This window comes from Tamandua tetradactyla, chromosome 12 (genome assembly GCF_023851605.1).
Source record: "Tamandua tetradactyla isolate mTamTet1 chromosome 12, mTamTet1.pri, whole genome shotgun sequence".
NCBI lineage: Eukaryota > Metazoa > Chordata > Mammalia > Pilosa > Myrmecophagidae > Tamandua > Tamandua tetradactyla.
Window position 1 is genome coordinate 2,729,285 of NC_135338.1, and position 18,206 is coordinate 2,747,490.

At 38.4% G+C, this 18,206-nt stretch overlaps 1 protein-coding gene and 1 long non-coding RNA gene across 2 annotated transcripts in view; one reads left to right on the top strand and one right to left on the bottom strand.

Annotated features, from left to right (window-relative positions):
- The window catches only part of SYT16 (synaptotagmin 16), a 220,500-nt gene that overhangs the window by 50,557 nt on the left and 151,737 nt on the right, over positions 1–18,206 (bottom strand). The window lies entirely within an intron of this gene.
- The window catches only part of LOC143651717 (uncharacterized), a 57,285-nt gene continuing 50,372 nt past the window's right edge, over positions 11,294–18,206 (top strand). Inside the window, exons 1-2 of the long non-coding RNA XR_013160172.1 lie at positions 11,294–11,398; positions 13,555–13,637. This is a non-coding gene — a long non-coding RNA (uncharacterized LOC143651717). The remainder of the gene's footprint in view (positions 11,399–13,554; positions 13,638–18,206) is intronic.

Below are 18,206 nucleotides of genomic sequence, written 5' to 3' on the forward strand. Positions count from 1 at the left end.
AGCTGTCACCATGTGCCTTCCCAGCTGACAGAGGTGTTAAGGCATCAACCATTCTTCAGTGAAGGTAAACTCTTGTTGGTACCTTAATTTGGACATTTTCATGGCCTTAGAACTATAAACTTGCAACTTAATAAGTTCCCTTTTTAAAAGCTGTTCCATTTCTGGTATATTGCATTCCAGCAGCTTTAACAAACTAAAACAATCCCCATGGATAAAAATGCTTGCTTGGATCAGTCCCCAGTCTTCTCTGCATCTCTGGACAGGAATTTGCGCAGCTGGTGATCGACCTTAAAGATCAGCCCTACATCTGCTCTTTTAGCCCAGTCCCGCCTCTTCGAAGCTTTAGCCCAGCCCCACTCTTTGAACTTTCCCTACCAACCAAACGCATCCAAGTTAAAGAGGCATCATCTAAGCATAGTAGAGTAGGTTGAGTAGTTTTGAATGCAGGGATCACAAAAAGCCTCAACTATAAGTGGTCTTCTGGACAGACATACAACTGAACTCACACTCACTGGACCTTCATTTATCACTGTCTGGATTTTACTCCTTTACAGTAGAAATGTTTTCAGAACATGTGGTTTGGAATCATGTCTCACAGCTGTTTCATCGCTGCAGCAAAGCTCACCTGGACAAGAGTGAGCGTCAACTGCCAACTTCCCTGGCTCCCTCAAGCTCTGCTCCTTGATTCGTATACCTCCAACAAGGGAATTTCTTGATAAACCACAAATCTCGTGTTGTTTTCCTACTTGGTGGCACTTACATACAAATTAATGGCCAACACTGTATTTTCCTGAGAACTAAGGTGACCTGACAAAGAGATTTCTGCTCCTGCAAAATGGTGTTTCTTGCTTTCTTGTCTCCAACTCCCAGTGTTTCTCTATCACTGTGATGAACGCTCACAAACAAATGTGAGTCAACATTTTAATATACAAATACTCTGATTAGGAAGATTTTTTTAATCCTATTGCCATGGATACTAAAATGAAGAGCCTGAAATGGGTAACCAAGGCTGAGAAAGAAAATGAACAGATCTTGTGATTCACAGGTGTTGTGAATTTCTGAATTTCGAGCTGGTTCACTTCATTCACTCATCTTCCCATCCCATGCCACAAATCACTTTCCAGGCAATTTCCAAAGTTATTGTTTTATCTTGCAGTAGGGCCCAGTCAAGATACAGAGATCGTTTCTAAGGGGCAGTTTCAAATCTCCTCAGCATCAAGCTATAGTAAATGTATCCAACTACATTTTGACAATTGAAGAGAAAGAGACTGAAAATACTCACTTAGCTAAGTGATGGCTTTTTTAGAAAAAGTAAGTCACATTCCCACAAAAGTCACATGACCAGTACATCAGATATTCAGTAGTTGTAGGTATAAATTAGAACAGCAGCTCTGCAACGATGCCCTTGATAAAATCATATAATAACTTTTCTCTATTTTCAGAAAAACTAGTGAAGAAATTTTCTAAATGTTCAGTTTTTCTCATAAAGTTTCCATAACTTGGTTGCCTATCACAAACATGCTGGCAAGCAGAGCAGGTAGGAAAACAAATGAATATTAACAAAGAAACTTGGAAACAGTGAATCATGCTTCTTTCTTCGGCTTGTTTGGTCATGGATATGTATACTCACGTCTGTGGCTGTTATCTGGTTTCCATAACATAGTCATGTTTTTTCCATTGGTAGAATGGTTTCTGGTTTACAATGAAAATAAACGTACTAAAATTTCATGGGATGGGGAGGGGTAAAGGTAGCTCAGTGGTAAAATCCTTGCCTGCCATGCTGGAGACTCAGGTTTGATTCCTGGACCCAGTACCTGCCAGAAAAAAAGATGTCACGGGGTTTCACAAAAGAAGACCTCGATTTCCAGACATTCAATCACCTGAACAAGTCTTGGAACCATTGAATTAGAAATGTTTCCCCAGGTACAATAGGGACCCATGTTCCATCTATATTCTTAAGAGTTTACTACCTTCTCTTATCTTACTTACATTTTCTAAACAGGTTTATGTAGTTGTGGTTTCCCTAACATCTTCAAGGAATTCACAGTCTTAATTCTTTCTTCTCTAGTCTATCCCCTTGGTGTCGTATACACTATTGGGAATTAAGTAAATGTTTCAATAACAAATGAACATACAGATGTAAAAATCTGGACCATGCCATATAAATGTCAAATGACCTGAAAGAAGCAAGTCAGGCTTGGGTTTTAATTCCAGTTGTATGATATTGAAAATATACTTAAGTTCAGTTTATTCCTTTATAAAAATTATGTCATCTTTTGATTCCAGCTATGTGGAACTCTGAAGCCACATAGAACCACTTCTTCAACAAACGCATAGAAATGCTGGATAAAATATGTTTAAAAGGCTAAGCATAAAGCCAAGTAAGAAAGAAACTTGATGTTGTAGGTCCCATAGGCTGAAATTAATAAAAAACTGGTCAAGGGCCTGCGAAATCGGAAGAACCAATAGAGGCCAGCTCACAGTTTCTGCATAAGGACACCTACACAGCTCTGGGTCCACAGCCTTCTCCTCCTCACCAAGCTAAAAAGCACCTCACTCTACAAACACACAAAACAGAATACACAAGAGGGGTCACGCTAGCATGAAGGAGGGATGGGAAACAAAGAATACAAAGTAATGTCAACCAAATGTGGAAGATTTTTAAAAGTCAGCTATGGATCAGGCCACAGAGGAAGCCTCTAAAATACAATGGGACCACATTCTTACAATCAGTTAGAAATAAATAACAAAAGAGTTTTTTTTAAATCATAACAATACTTTTGGAAATAAGGAACTACATTTCTAAATAATTGATGGGCCAGAGAGAAACTAATTGAAATGATAAAATATTTATATCTGAAAAATAATGGTCATGCCACATGTCATACATTTGTGGATATAGTTAAAGTGATACTTAGAGGAATTCATGGATTAATTAAATATATATATTAGCAAGAAAAAGACAAAAATTAATATGATACATGGTCAACTTAAAATGTTGTAGACCAACAGTTTAAACAAAGCAAAATACAAAGCAGATATATTAAAGATAAAGCAGATATTACTGAAAATATTAATAGAAAACAGTATTAATTTTAAAAACTGCTTCTTCTAAAGATAAACCTCTAAGAAGACTGAGACAAAGAATGTAAGTATAGATAAAGTGGAAATTTTTAAATCTTAAGGGAAAAAATCTAAGAGACGTATCACATCCAGGTAGTTTTATAGAACTCTTTCTATAAAACCTCAAAAACGTAACTGCTATTTAATACAAGCTGCACAAGAAGGAACAACTTCCCAAATCATTTTATGAGGTTACTATAAAATCAACGAAGGCAATTTATACATTAGCTCAATCTCACTTATGATCTTAGATTCAAATATCCTAAAGTAAACTGCAGCAAACAAAATTTATTGGTTTACAAAACAAATATGTCAATAACAAGCATTTACAGAAGAAATGCAAAGTTTGAATATCAGTAAAATCTCTGAAATGTAATTAACCATTAATAGGTTAAAGATGAAAAATATAATCATTGCGACAGGTGTAGGAAGTCACTCAATAAATTTCAACACCCATTCATAATAAAACCTCTTAGCAAATTAGGAATGGAATGGAACTTTCTCAGCCTAAAAAAGAAAACCTACCACGCATCACAAAAGAAAACCTACCATGCATCACACTTATCATGAAACTTCAGCATTTCTTGGAAACAATACAAGGCAATAATACATGCGTTCATCTCCATCAATTTTTTCCCTCTTTTTCCTTTTTTGTGAAAAATAATATATATACAAAAAAGCAATAAATTTCAAAGCACATCGCAACAATTAGTTGTAGGACAGATTTCATCATCACCTCTTTTAAACACTGTACTGGAGGTACTATTAAGTGATATACTAGAAAAAAATGAAATACTTGATTGGAAAGAAGAAAAATTGCTATCTCCAAAAGTTTTTATGTAAAAACAATCCAAGGGAAGCCATGGTCAGCTTTTAAAACGATTGTGTTCATCTAGAGACTTCTGCCTCTCATCGAAATTCACCCCCCCACACACAAAACAACTAACGACTTAGACATGAACTACAATTCTCAAGATCTTGGGCAATGGGCAACAAAAACAGGAACTCCAGAAGTGAGAAATAAGTGAGGTGAGCCCTATAATTGCCCAAGCTGATTACCTGGAGAAAGTTGCCAGGCCGTTGCCAGGCCATTGCCAGAGCCTGGTGGGTCTCCCCGATTTGAGGAGAGGTCCCCTGGCTTCCTGGACCCCTAGACCTTGCAGGGCAAAATACTGAAAAGGAGAGCTACCAAGAGCAAGAACTCCAGAAAACTGCAACATTCCAGTTTTGAGCTTAATACTGATAAGTGCATGCATGTAAAAAAAACTATCCAAGGCCATGGAAAGCGATTAGAAGTAATGGTACCTGGAATTCATGCCAAGCCAAGAACAGTAACTTTTCCAACTAGCCAGAGTGGAAAACCTCACATTGAGAAGGGGTTTTGCTTCAGTAGTGAGGAATAATTAGCCTTAGACAAAACACTACTCTCATCCTGCCTAACAAACTTAAAATTAAGATCTAAAACTATCTAAAATGAAACACAGAGAAAAGTAGTCATTGAATAAAACATGAATAGAGCAAGGCAGGCTACAGTGGCTCAGCAGGCAGAGTTCTCGCCTGCCAGAGACCCGGGTTCAATTCCAGGTGCCTGCCCATGTAAAAACATAAAAATAAAAATAAAAACATGAATAGACCAATAGTGAGTAGTGGGGAAACTTCCACCTGCTGAGTACAATTGGAGACCCCAAGGGAAGGAGGGAGGCAGAAAAATATGTGGTTGAAATTGTTTTCCAAATTTGACGAATATTATAAACCTACCAATCCAAGAATTGCAACATACTCTAAGAACAAGAAAAATGATGAAAAAAAAAAAAACCACAGAAAACTAGACACCTGGCACATCATAATCGAACTGCTGAAAACCAGTTAAAAGTAGTCAGAGAGGACTGATGCAAATATTCTAAGAAATGATCATGGTGACAAATACATAACTATGTGATGATATTGTGAGCCACTGATTGTACACCATGTATGGAATCTATGTGTGTGAAGATCTACCAATAAAAATATATATATTTTTTACTGTAGAGAAAAAAGACTTTAGATACAGAGGAACATAAAAAATGATCACTGCAGATTTCTCATTGTGAAATCTTGGAGTGAAACAATATTTCTAAAGTACTAAAAGAAAAAACTGTCAACCTAGACTTCTATACCTAGAGAAAATATCTTTCAAAAATGGAGGTAAAATCATTTTTCAGACATGTAAAACTAGAAAGAATTCATTACCAACATTCCTGCAAAACAAAGAACTGCTCAAGGAAGTCACTCAAGCAGAAGGAGAACGAGATCAGACATAAATTTGGATTAACACAAGGGAATGAAGAGCATCTGAAATTGCTATATGGGTAAAAAAATAAAGTTATGCTATTATTTAACTCCTTTGCAAAAATGCCCCAAGTTACATGGATGCATTAGAGCAGATGTTAGTTTTGACGGTCTAGCCTCTTTCTCTCTCTTTTGGTGACGACATCCTGAATTCTGTTAGGAAACCATTCCTCTACAATTCTCAGTCTATGAGTTTGGGTGAGGCTGATGCCATATTCCTTCACTGTAGGCAAACGACTCAAGTCTGGCAAAAAAAATAGCCAGTCTCAGGATTTTGTGAGAAATACCAAGAAAGTGCTCCTCTATCCCTGCAGCTGGGGTTGATACAGTGCTAAGACGTAAATCTGTATCTGATGTCATCTAGGCGAAAGCCTGCCTAAGAAGCCGACACAGAGGAAAACAGAACCAGGAGTTGTGGATTTCTGATACTAACACCTTTTGTAAACTGGAACCAGTCATTCCTGCAGCCAACACAATCCTACACGACTCACTAGAGTTTCCCTTCTGCAGGGCAATAAACTTGATTATGTGTGTGTCTTTGTGCCTTTTGAATGGGCTGTTGCCACCTGCACTCACAAGGATTCTGATTTATACAGCAAGGAAGGGTAAGGTGAATTATAGGTAGAAATAATAGACTGCCATTCTAGAGCTGCCTCTGTCAATACACAATTATGTAATCTTGGCCAAGAAATGCTACTTCTCTCTCTCTGCTCTGAATCCCTACAATAAATGTTGCTGCCAAATTCATTGGAAAAAAACAAGTATATACTGCTTTGCAATACGTCTTCTATCTTCATTAGGTAGCTCAATCTTTATTACTTTACTAATTTATGACATAAATTAGATGCAATATCTTTGCATCCTCACACACTGATGCTGTCCTCCCTACCAGACACACACCTAGCACACCTAATAGGAGCAAACTGATCTTGAGGGCCCTCCCGGATTAAACATTTTGTGACTCTATAGGAATCCCAGGGCCCTATATACCGTGACTGTCTGGGACCCCACAGCATTTTGTTCCTATTGACCAAGCTGTCTGTGGGTTTTCTCTGTCTGGATTTCATCCTGCTTACAAAGGGCTCCAGCAGTAGTGTTAAGAGCCATCCTCGTTCACTTGGGCCACAGCTCAACTAAAGGAACTTCATCAAATGTCCTGCTTAGACGGGTTCACTCCCACAGGATTCGATTAAGAACATGTTTTTCTGGAGTACAGAGCTCCAAGCCAGTGGCTCAGATGGTAACTCTGCGTCTAACATTTTGAGGGACAGCTGGATTGCTTTCCAAATAGGCAGCACCATCTTACATTCCCACCAGCAGTGTAGGAATGTTCCAATTTCTCCACATCCCTGCCAGCCTGTGTTATGTCTTTTTGTTATAGTCATCCTAGTAAGTGTGAAGTGTTTTTCTCACTGTAGCTTTAATTTACATTTCCCTGATGTTATGATGTTGAACATCTTTCCATTTTCTTATTGGCCATTTGTATATCTTCTTGGAAGATATTTAAGTCTTTTGCCCATTTTTGAATTGGGTTATTGTCTTTTATTATTGAGTTATAGTAGTTCTTTATATAGTGTGGTAGCAAGTCCCTTATCAAATATATGATTTGCAAATAAATTCTCCCATTCTTTAGGTTGTCTTTTCAATTTTTCTTTTATCACTTGTGCTTTTAGTGTCACATTTAAGAAGGCTTTGCTTAACCCTAGGTCATGAAGATTTACTCCTTGAGTTTTTTTCTAAGAATTTTATAATTTTAGCTCCTACTAAAGAGCTACTCTTTATGTTTACATCTATTTAGAATCAGTTTTTGTGTATGGTGTAAGGAGAGTCTTTAAAATTAGATATTAGTAAATTATAAAATGTCTACCACTTCTTTCATTTTTCTATATAGTACTAACTTATTCTCTCCTCTCCCCTCTGCTCATTCTATCCCATACTCTTTCTTCATACTGGCCAATGAACTTGTTACTGTCAAATGATTCAGTTGATCCAAAATTGATAAATTTCTTCTAGCACAATCCCTTGTCTTGAAAATAAATGTGAGGTATGCTATGCCAATTTCTATGCTTTGTATATTTCAGAGGTGGTGGGGGTGGGAGAAAGTGGGAACATCCATGGTTTAATAACTGAGATTTATACTTAGTATACTTATTTGTCATGTTGCCAGATATTTTATTTTCACTTTTGACCCAAGGAGGAAAATATTCAGTTTATTTCATTATAACATAATCCAAAGCTATATTTTTATCTTTGATATTTAAAAATGCATGCAATACCCCCTATGGGTTTTGACATGTACTTTTGCCTTAATATTTTAAAATAAAGTTAATGTTTATTAGTCTTCTAATAGTCTTCTGTTCTAGTTTGCTAGCTGCCAGAATGCAACACACCAAAGACAGATTAGCTTTTAATAAAAGGGGATTTATTTTGGTAGCTGCCTTTCCTCTGAAGAACTAACTTTCAACTGAGGTTCTTTCACACATGGGAAGGCACAGGATGGTCTCTGCTGGCCTTCTCTCCAGGCCTCTGGGTTCCAACAACTTTCCCTGGGGTGACTTCTTTCTGCATCTCCAAAGGCCTGGGCTGAGCTGTGAGTGCTGAGATGAGGTGAGCTGAGCTGCTTGGGCTGTGCTACATTGAGTCTCTCATTTAAGCACCAGCCAATTAAGTCAAATGTCATTCATTGCAGCAGGCACGCCTCCCAGCCAACTGCAGGTGTAATCAGCAATAGATGAGGTTCACATGCCATTGGCTCATGTCCACAGCAACAGAACTAGGTGCCTTCACCTGGTCAAGTTGACACCTGAGTCTAAGTACCACATCTTCTATATGTTTTTCTGAATTATACTTTTATGAAATTCTTACAGAAAAACATATTTTCCCTTAAGTCTGTTGTGCTTACCAAAAATCAGAGACATCTTTAATTTCATTAAATGTTTTTTGAAGATTGCTGATACTGCAGTTTATTATCTGGTATTAGGTTTGCATTTAATGGTTGGCATATGTCTAAAACTACAGAATTAAAATGAACCAATTCAGATAAGCACATCTGAAATAATTAGGGGTAAAAATTTCTTTCATCTTCTGTAATGAGACCTTTATTAGATAAATGGGCTGAAACAAAAATAGTCCACTTACCAAATACTTTATCCTTGAAACAACCAACAACCACCCACCCTCAATTAAATACATTTTTAAACATTTGTCAAATTTACCTTAATGTTATTTTCACAAAGCTTACAAGTTCCCCAATCTATCAATATTATGCTTAATAAAAATGTCCAACTCTGTGACAGTTTTGCTTGCAAAATTAATCAGGCATTTAAAGCTAAAAAGATCATTGTCGTAATTCAGAATCATTTCCCTATGTGGACTCATTTTATATTATAAACTGAAGCACTATATATATAAACTCAGATAAGAATTTTCTGGGTATTGTGTGAACAGATCCATCCTAAGCTGAGGGATATTACAAAAAATACTTTCAAAATTGTCACTCCTTGGAGAAATTTTTAAGTAAATGATCCTTGATTTTTTTTAAATGTCATAAAAGAATAGACCTTTAGGAAGGTATGGTATTTTAATTCTTATAGAGAAAAGAACTAAAATCCAGAAACATACAGTGGTTTTCCTTTAGTGAAGAAAAAAGACAAAATTTATCTTCACAGCATCCTACCTTTCTAAGGAATTCTGAATTTTAAGATGTCCAGTGCTAGCAATGATGCCAAGGTTTGCCCTCTGCATTTCAGCCTTTATTATTTTTCTTTTGTGACCCAGATCTCCTTCCACTTTCCACACCAGCTTTTCGTTCCGCTCGCTGGGTCATCTGCCTCCATCGTTCCCTCTTATTCACCTAAGCTGCCAACGCCCCCCCTAATCTGTCCAGCCACTGTCAAAGCAGTCAGCCTGCTGTTCTGCTCTCTTCAATTCCCCTCCATTCTCTAGAGTTAGAAAATTGCGCTGCTGCCTTTTTAGACTTTAGCATCTGCGGTCTCTCGCTCTTAGGGCTCAGATGAAGCCCTCCTTTCTGTGTAGGCTCTTCCTCATGACCCAACAGTCTCTCCGGTCCAGACAAATCTAAATCCTTCTTCCTTGGGTCAAACTCTGACGTACGAAGACACTCTTCCCCACACTTACCTCCAATTCAAGGCTCGGCCGCTGGGTGCCAAAGATCCCTCAAGAAGTAGTCAGCTCTTTATCAAGAGTTTCCCATTTACCCAGGGAGGTGAGTTTGGTAGTGAGTCACAACGTACGTCCCTTGCAACACCTATTCACGTCATTTAGAGCTCACTGTATTCTCGAGGGCTGTGCAGGCAGCATGTGGCATCTAGTATTTAAGTTACTTTTAGCCCTAAATCACTATCATTCTCACTTCCAGACCCACCTTTGCAGCTTTGTTTTCGTGATTAATAGAAGTGAAAAGACGCCCAAGAGTTCAACTACCTGTTCATGGTTACTCATCTATTTGACTTTCGAATGAAGTTGAACTTTTTTGACCACCTTTAAAGTACATTGTGAACAACCTCTTCATTCTGAGTCGCTCCACAGTGCTTTTCTAACTGTAGCGTTTGTGCCTGACTATGAATAGACCTTCAAATTAATACAGTTTGATGCACTGGAAATCCAGATTGGCACGTCTCTTTCTCTGAACTCAACCAAACGAGAATCAGTTTAGAAGATATGGTTATTTTAGTATAGCTAATCTGTTTCTACTTGTGCATTGTGGCTTTTACTCTCCTAACACATCGCATATATTTTCAAAGAGTTTTTAAAGCAACATTCAAAATTTTAATTCATTACAATAGTTCAAGAAAATCTGTTCTACGTAGCATATGTGCTCTACAAACGTATCAGGTAATCCTCATGATACTATAAGGCAGGCACAATTATTTCCCATTTTATAGGTAAGGAAACTGAGGCACAGAGGAGTTAACATGCCCAAAGTCACCTAAGCTTCAAACCCACACAGACTTGTTCCAGAGAAGATATTCTTCAACTTAAAATGAAATTATGATGGTGTTTCTGAATGCAACAGATAAGCCATTGCCCTGATTTCTTTTCTTTGCAGCTTTTCATTTTTTTAATTCAAAAAGCCACTGTCTTGAAAATCCATTTTATTTCATCTATGCTTGGCTTCAATCAATGATAATGCACTCTATTTTCTAGTTGAGAGAAAGGTTAAAGCCACCTTTGAATCTTATTAACAAATAGCAAATGAAAACCCCAGTAACTGCCTTGCAGACTGATCTAAGTTTTGCTCCTGGCAAGGAAATGAAGCAGGTAGTTCAACTGTAATTGTGTGACAGAGGATGTGAGAGTAAGAACTGAAATTTCGAGCATGCAATACACAGTATTTGGACTGGTCTGAGGATGGACTCTGTTCTAGTTTGCTAGCTGCCTGAATGCGATATACCAGAAACAGAAGGGCTTTTAAAAGGAGGAATTTTTTAAGTTGCAAGTTTACAGTTCTAAGGCCATGGAATTAAGGCAAGGCTATGAAAATGTCCAAATTAAGGCACCAATAAGAGGTTATCTTCACTCAAGAAAGGCCGATGAAGTTGGCAGTTTCTCTCTCAGCTGGAAGGGCATATGGCAATGTCTGCTAGTTTTCTTTCCAAGTTTCTCATTTCATGAAGCTCCCCCAGGGACGTTTCCCTTCTTCATCTCCAGAAGTCTCTGGCTGTGTGGGCTCTAAAGCTTCTTCCAAAATGGTTCCCTCTTGAAGGGCTCCAGTAAGCAACCCCACCTTGAATGGGTGGAGACATCTCCATGGAAACCATCAAACGTTATCACCCACAATTGGGTGGGTCACATCTCCATGGAAACAATCAAGAAGGTTCCACCCAGCAATACTGAATGAGGATTAAAGGGCATGGCTTTTCTGGGGTCCACAAGAGACCCAAACTGGCACAGCCTCTATACATCTTTTACTTTCCAACAAATTAAGGTAAATCTTGGCCATGTTTGTCTCAGTACAACTTGTCAGTCAAGGACAGTTCAAAATGATTTGCATACACGAGCTTCATCACTTTTTGATGGTTGAGAGTTCAATATTCTAGGAGTAGATTGTATTTCCAACTTTTTTTTCCCTAGAAGCTCCACAGAAAGTGGGCAGTGCCACAGTTCTATCGAAAAGAAACCAATCAAAAAAAAAAAAAAAAGTCAGAGAAAGATTGGCAAATTTCTTTCCCCTGAGCAGAAAAATACAATTCAGTTGAGCTATGCACTAAATCTTTTCAGTAACAGGCAAGCTTTCCTATTGCTCTGACCTCCTTCACCTACCTCAGCTCTGCACAGCTTATCTGCACTCGCTGCTGATGAGCAGGCAGGGAAGAGGGTGGGAAGGGCGGTGGAGGGTATCACCTACCAGCTGCTGTTAGAATCTGTCAACTGGCAAATGAAGCCTCTTGATTTGTGAGCAATTTCCAAAAGAAAAAAATCAGAGGCACCATCTGGGAGGTGGGAAGAAGATACCACTTGGCTAAAATATTTCAGAAGACACAGGCCAAAACACAAATGCACACAAACACATCAGTGTGTAGGCACACACACACACACATAGAGAAACGCAATGCCCCCACACTGATAAAACCCGCAAACCTCTCGTACTACTAAACTTTCCTCCCAACTAGACAAACAGGAAAAGGGAGAGCAGAGACTTGGCGGGTGACAGAACAGCTGTATTCTATTGATAGCCCCGCTGCTGACTCACGACCCGAATTCAAGCAAACCACCTGTTGTGAACGTAGAGCTTGGCTTATCAATTTGCAAAGCAGGTGTGAGCATTCTCACCTTCCACAAATCATGAAGCTCATTTAAATGAGGATTTCAAAGAACCGCTATTCTAGGAATAGAACTCCCAAAAGTGAGCGCTACATATCCTTTTTAGAGTTCCACATGATCTCCGAAAACTCATCAAGAATCTTCACCATCAAGCTAATGCCACCAGTGGGTCACTATTTGTTCACACTGGTGCAGCCACAAAGCCTAGCGCCTGTTCACGATGTGAAGAGTGGCTGCTGCCAGCACTGGGAGTGTGTGATGGTCTCTATATCTTCTTTTCACCTCACATGCATCCAAACTTTGCTCCAAAAGGGCCGCTTCATACCTAATGTTGATGCCCTGGCTGGCCCGAAAGGAACCGCTCAAATGGAGGATAACTGTGCTTGAAACGCGGGGCCTCAGACTGAAACTTTCACTGAAGAATAGACATAGCTTTTATGACTTTTAAGAAAGAACTCCCAGAATTTAATATCGAAATGTTCTACAGTTGTCTTTGATTAGATCTGATCAATTCCATTATGTTTCGGCTAGTTCACTTTTTCTTGGTTCCACTTCAAGGGACTGTCTGTATACTTAGTACTTTCAGTGTTGGTACTATTCATTTGGAGGTTTAAAAACATGCTCTTTCAAGCCCAATCCAAACTGCAAAGGTATTTACAAAAAGTGAAAGCAAGAGAGAGAGTCTATGGTTGTAGTAGAAAATAACATAAGACTTTAGCCTTTCATGAATGTTAATATTTTGGTGACTTCACCCATTCAGTTATAAAACCTGTACTTGTTAAGCAGTCTTTTCAGCTAATTCTTGACCCTATTTTTATTATATTCTCAAACTTACCTATAAGTTTAAACATACAGAGGCGTGCCACAGATTAATGATGTACAGAGACAGCATGACATTGTGGTTAGGAAACAGCTTTGTGTCCAAATCCCTGGTCTATCATGAACTATGTGTGTGACTGTGGGCTTCCCCTCACTGCCTCGGTTCCCTCTTCTGTAAAAGAGGGTTCATAACACTTACAGAATGCTTGGGAGGATTAAATGACTTAACGCACATAAAGCACTTAGAGTTGCCTGGCATACTGTGAGCGTTCTGGAAATGGCAGCTGTTATCATCGCTCTCCCATCACCACTACCACTACTACACTGTTTAATATAATGCAATAAGAATACTTACGGATCATATTATATACTATAGTTGAGCCTCTGACCAAGCTATTGTGAGACAGTCAAACCGAAAGCAGAGGCCAAACACAAATGACTATTCAGGCAGGGCATTGTAAGGGAGTGTGATCCAACTGTGCCAACTCTTGTCTTCCAAAGGCCAATGTTCAGGAAGAGCACGTGATATCCCCTAAACAAGGAGATCCTCAGACGTAACATCAAAGACTTCAATGCTAACAAAGGTAAGTATAACAAATCTCTCTGGTGCATAAAACCCAAAGGTCTCTCCTTCCTAAGGAATGAGGCCCACATTTGGCACAACCCTCAGTAATGAAGAAATCTGCAGTAAAAACGAGCAATTCAGGTGGGCTGTGGTGGCTCAGCAGGCAGAGTTCTCGCCTGCCATGCCGGAGACCTGAATTCGATTCCTGGTGCCTGCCCACACCAAAAAAAATGAGAGCAATTTCTCAGAGAGACACTGATCGCAAAAAGTACAAAATTCCACCTGAAATAAAAAGGCTCTTTTCAAACAATTTGTGGGAAATCAAAGCAGGAATAGAGCACTTACATTAAACCCTAAAATTTGAGAATCCTGAGTTGTATTTATATTCAGGTATCTAAGCATGATTCAATGGGAAGGTCAAAGAGCATGAAGTTCCCAATGACACATAAAACATGCAAACCACATAAAACATGCAAAGTCATGACACTTCAGGGATCACAGGATAGGGATCAATGATATGTCTCCTCTGAGAAGATCACTGCACTGAACGGGAGGCTGGATTGAAATACAATGAATGGCAATGCATGCTTCGAAATTGGAACAATATAGTGAGAAATGGATGATCTCAAATATTTTTAACAGTCAAGGAGACAAGGTATTGACCTATGTTTTAACACAGCTTACTAACAGCTTCTGGCTGGAAAAGCTCTTTTCATGCCTATCCCTGCTGTGTACCCTTAAACCAATCCAGGTTGAGAGTCACCAACCAGAGAAGGAGGCGTCTCTCCAGTCCAGACTGCAGTCCTCCTTCTTGGGCCCTCCTTTCAAGCTGGCTAGAGCCATTCCTCTTTCCTGGCCCCACAGTGACATCGTTAGATGTATATTCATTTTGGAAAGCAGAGCTATCAGTGATGCAACATGGCCATGGCTGAATTGGGATGTGAAACCTTACGCTGCATTTTATGGATAAAGTGACAGATGCTAGGGGAAACAGGAAAACCAAGAGGCTTATTGTGCTCTTGGGGAGCTTGCCCACACCTTCCCATAGTGTGCTAATGAAATAACTTATGGGGAGATTATAGAGAAAGGTGAATTTAAGACAAGGAACATCAAATGGCAGAGAAGTTAGTTTTACAAAGGATAAAAAAAGAAAAAAATGAGGACATCACCATCATCAACAATCCTCTGAAGAACATCCAGCATTTAAATGTATAAAAATATTTTAATGCATATAGTAAGAAACACCTTCCAGTCTCTGACAGATCAAGTAGGCAAAAAAGTAATTGAAAATAACCATGTAATTAATAGCTGTATGAACATCAAAATTCATCCCTTAAAATCAGAAGAGACATTTCACTTTCAAGCATCAAAAAAGTGCTTATAATGTATTGCATGTTTGTCTCTGAAGGAAAAACCAAGACATTCTTAGAAGGAAGAACTGTTGATCATTAATTCAACCAATATTACCTGAGTATCTACTACATGTAGTAGATACCTGAGTATCTACTACAGTATCTATCATAACTGCATGTAGGACAAAATAACTGTACTGTTATTTTGTATAGTAGTACAGGCGGAATTTTGTACTGTACTGCTATAATGTCATAACCAGTACTACATGAACTTGTAGTAAACAAGACAGATATGATGCCTGCCTCCATGGAGTTTAAAAACTGGCCAAAGAAAGAGAAAAAGAAATACACTTTCACATTGGAATTACATGCGTCAGGAGAATTCCTTCCTATGTGAGACTCAAGGAAAAGGGGCAGTGTGCTAATTAAGCAAAGGGACAAAGAAATAGATCCCTCCCAAATTTTCAAGGTACAGATGATCCTTGTGACATGTGATAATTTCTTATAAAATATATAAAAAAGGGAAAACTATCCAATTCATTTTGTAAAGACAGGAAAGAATGGCAAATTAGGAGAATCATCTCACCAAGTAAGGTATGTCTCAAGAATTCAAAGATAGTTTTGAATATTGTGCATCAAGATATTTGATCTAATGGAAAATGTAATTAGATGAATATATTATTATTAGCTCTCAAAAAGCTGCCTACATATTTAATTTTTATTATATATATCACTTTTCTCAAATCAAAGAGTAATAATGAATTATAAGAAAAAGTAACAGTCTTCTGCCCCATCTCTCCATCCCATTCTCCAGAGATTGACACTTTTAAACACTTTGAATTGATTCTTCTGATATTTACTTATATTTTGATTGTACCTTTACACTATTTCCGATTTACCATGTTTAGACACTATCTATTGGATTTCTGTTGTATTAGATGCAGACCCTGCTATTTTACAGCATTACACCCTCTCTTCTTCCATCACCCCAACAAATAAACTTTTTTGATAAATCAAAATTTAGCATTTATCATTATTGCCATATATTACTTTTCATAGATGAGTTCCTTTGCTGATATTTATAAAAGAACAGGAAAAATGGATATATATTCCACATTCCTAAATGGAAAGGCACAATGTTTTAAAAATGCATTTCTTCTTCCAGTTTTTATGCAGAATTGACACAAGATTTTTATTGGAGTTTGATAAAATGTTTTCCCAGATGAACTTAAGAACCAAAACAGGCAATGTTTCTTTGAAAACAGAATGGCTGGAATTTCCTTTATCAAGTACCAAAGCAATTCAATTAAAATACTAAGGACAAAATAACTTTTATCAGAATAATCACAGGTAATTTTATCAGAAAAATTACCTATAAAAGTTGAACAAAAAAATATATAAAACAACTGTTGGACAAATGTCTGAAGCTATTCCAGAACAGCCAACCCTGGCAGAACTAAGGGCCTATGACCCTTGGGAGAAAGGAAGCAGTCTCCCCAACAACTCCCTTGATGGGATTTTTCCAAATCTTGGCATGTGGGACTAGAGATGAGGAGAAAAAGATGTGGGTTTAGAGTGAATTATGGTACTGCAGAAAGAATGAAGAAAGAGGCAATGGGCATAAATAACAGAATATGGACTCTTTAATAGTAATTACAAACTCTCCCCGTTGGAATAGAGTCACTGCCATTCTCATAAAAAAATGATAATTTTCAAAATCACAGCTTCTCTTGAATTCATTAGAGACAGCTAATTATTCAGGGCAACCAATTAACCCAAAATCTAGGAAAAGATAGGATCCTCGAGCAAGAGACAGAACACGAGAACTTGCTGACCTGGGACACACAGTGGGCCCCTGTCAAGCCAGAAGAAATCATTCAGTTACAACGTTCAATAAACTGCTAAAGACGACTGTGAGTTAGCATGAGAACACAGAACCTCTAGGAGCCACAGACAATAGAAACCTACACCTAATGTCTAACTGCTCATTAGAACGACCTGGGGCGGAGAGGAGCTCAGAGAAGACCCGCCTCTTGGTCCCATCGCGGTGGAGAACAGCAGCCACTGTGGGAAACGCACAAAATCGACAGTTGCTTTTCCTGTCTCACCAGTGGAAGAAGAGACTTAAGCCCCTTGGGAAGGGACCAAAAAGCCTACTGGCTTTTAGTGCACAGGTGAAAACCACAGCAGCTGGGGAAATGCAGTAGGAAAAACCTTATACGACTAGGGGAGGTGCAGGAAAATGTTCTCGGTCCAAATCGTCAGATGTCTCCTCCACAGGGAGAGTCAGCATCACTGGGAAGGCCCCAGTCCTGAGAGGCAGGGAGAGAGCATGCTCCCAAAACACAGCCTGCCCCAGAGCAGCAGAGCATATGCTCTTGTTCTTGTCAGTAGGCCAGCCAGCATCAAATAACAACAGCAGCCTACAGCTGGGAGGTAGGAAGAGGATGGAGAAAAAGCTGCTGCGGCGTGCTGAAGGAAGGGAAGACGTCTGTGTAAGGGTAGAACCAGCCCCTACCCTAAACATAAAGTAATACTAGAAGAATTTGAGGGATGTGCTGCTCAGAAGGTAACCACAGCAACAATGAAACCTAAACCCCAGCCCAAATCTTGGCTATTTTGACTCAACCTTCACACTAAGATCACGAAAAGATCAGGTCCGCTTATTTCCAAGCACAAATACTATTCCTTTCCATCCTCAGTATCTATATCCTATACAAGACATTGGGCTGTCCACAGTGCAAACTAGAAATCAATAATAGAAAGATAAGTAGAAAGACACTTGGCTCAAAGAAGAAATTACAATAAAAATTAGAAAATATGCTGAACCTTATCATTAAATATAATGTTAAATGTGGGAAGCAGATAAGGCCATTTTTGTAGGAGATTTATAATTTTTAATATATATATTAGAAAAAAAGTCATGTATTAGAAAAGATTTGACAGTAGAATATCTGAAAGGTCTGATATTTATTAAAGAAATTTAATCATTTATTTAATTTTTTCCACAAGGAAAAATTTCTAGGCCCAGATGGCTTCACCAGTAAATTCTTCCCGACTTCACAGAAGAAATTGTATCAAATGTACATAATAAGGTAACAGAGAAAAGGTAAACATTGCCCAAATAATATCACAAGTCAAGCATAATCTTCATACCAAAACCTGAAAAGGACGTTAAAAGAAAAAAACTGATAAGGCAATTACTTTCATGAGCAAAGATGCAGAAATCATACACC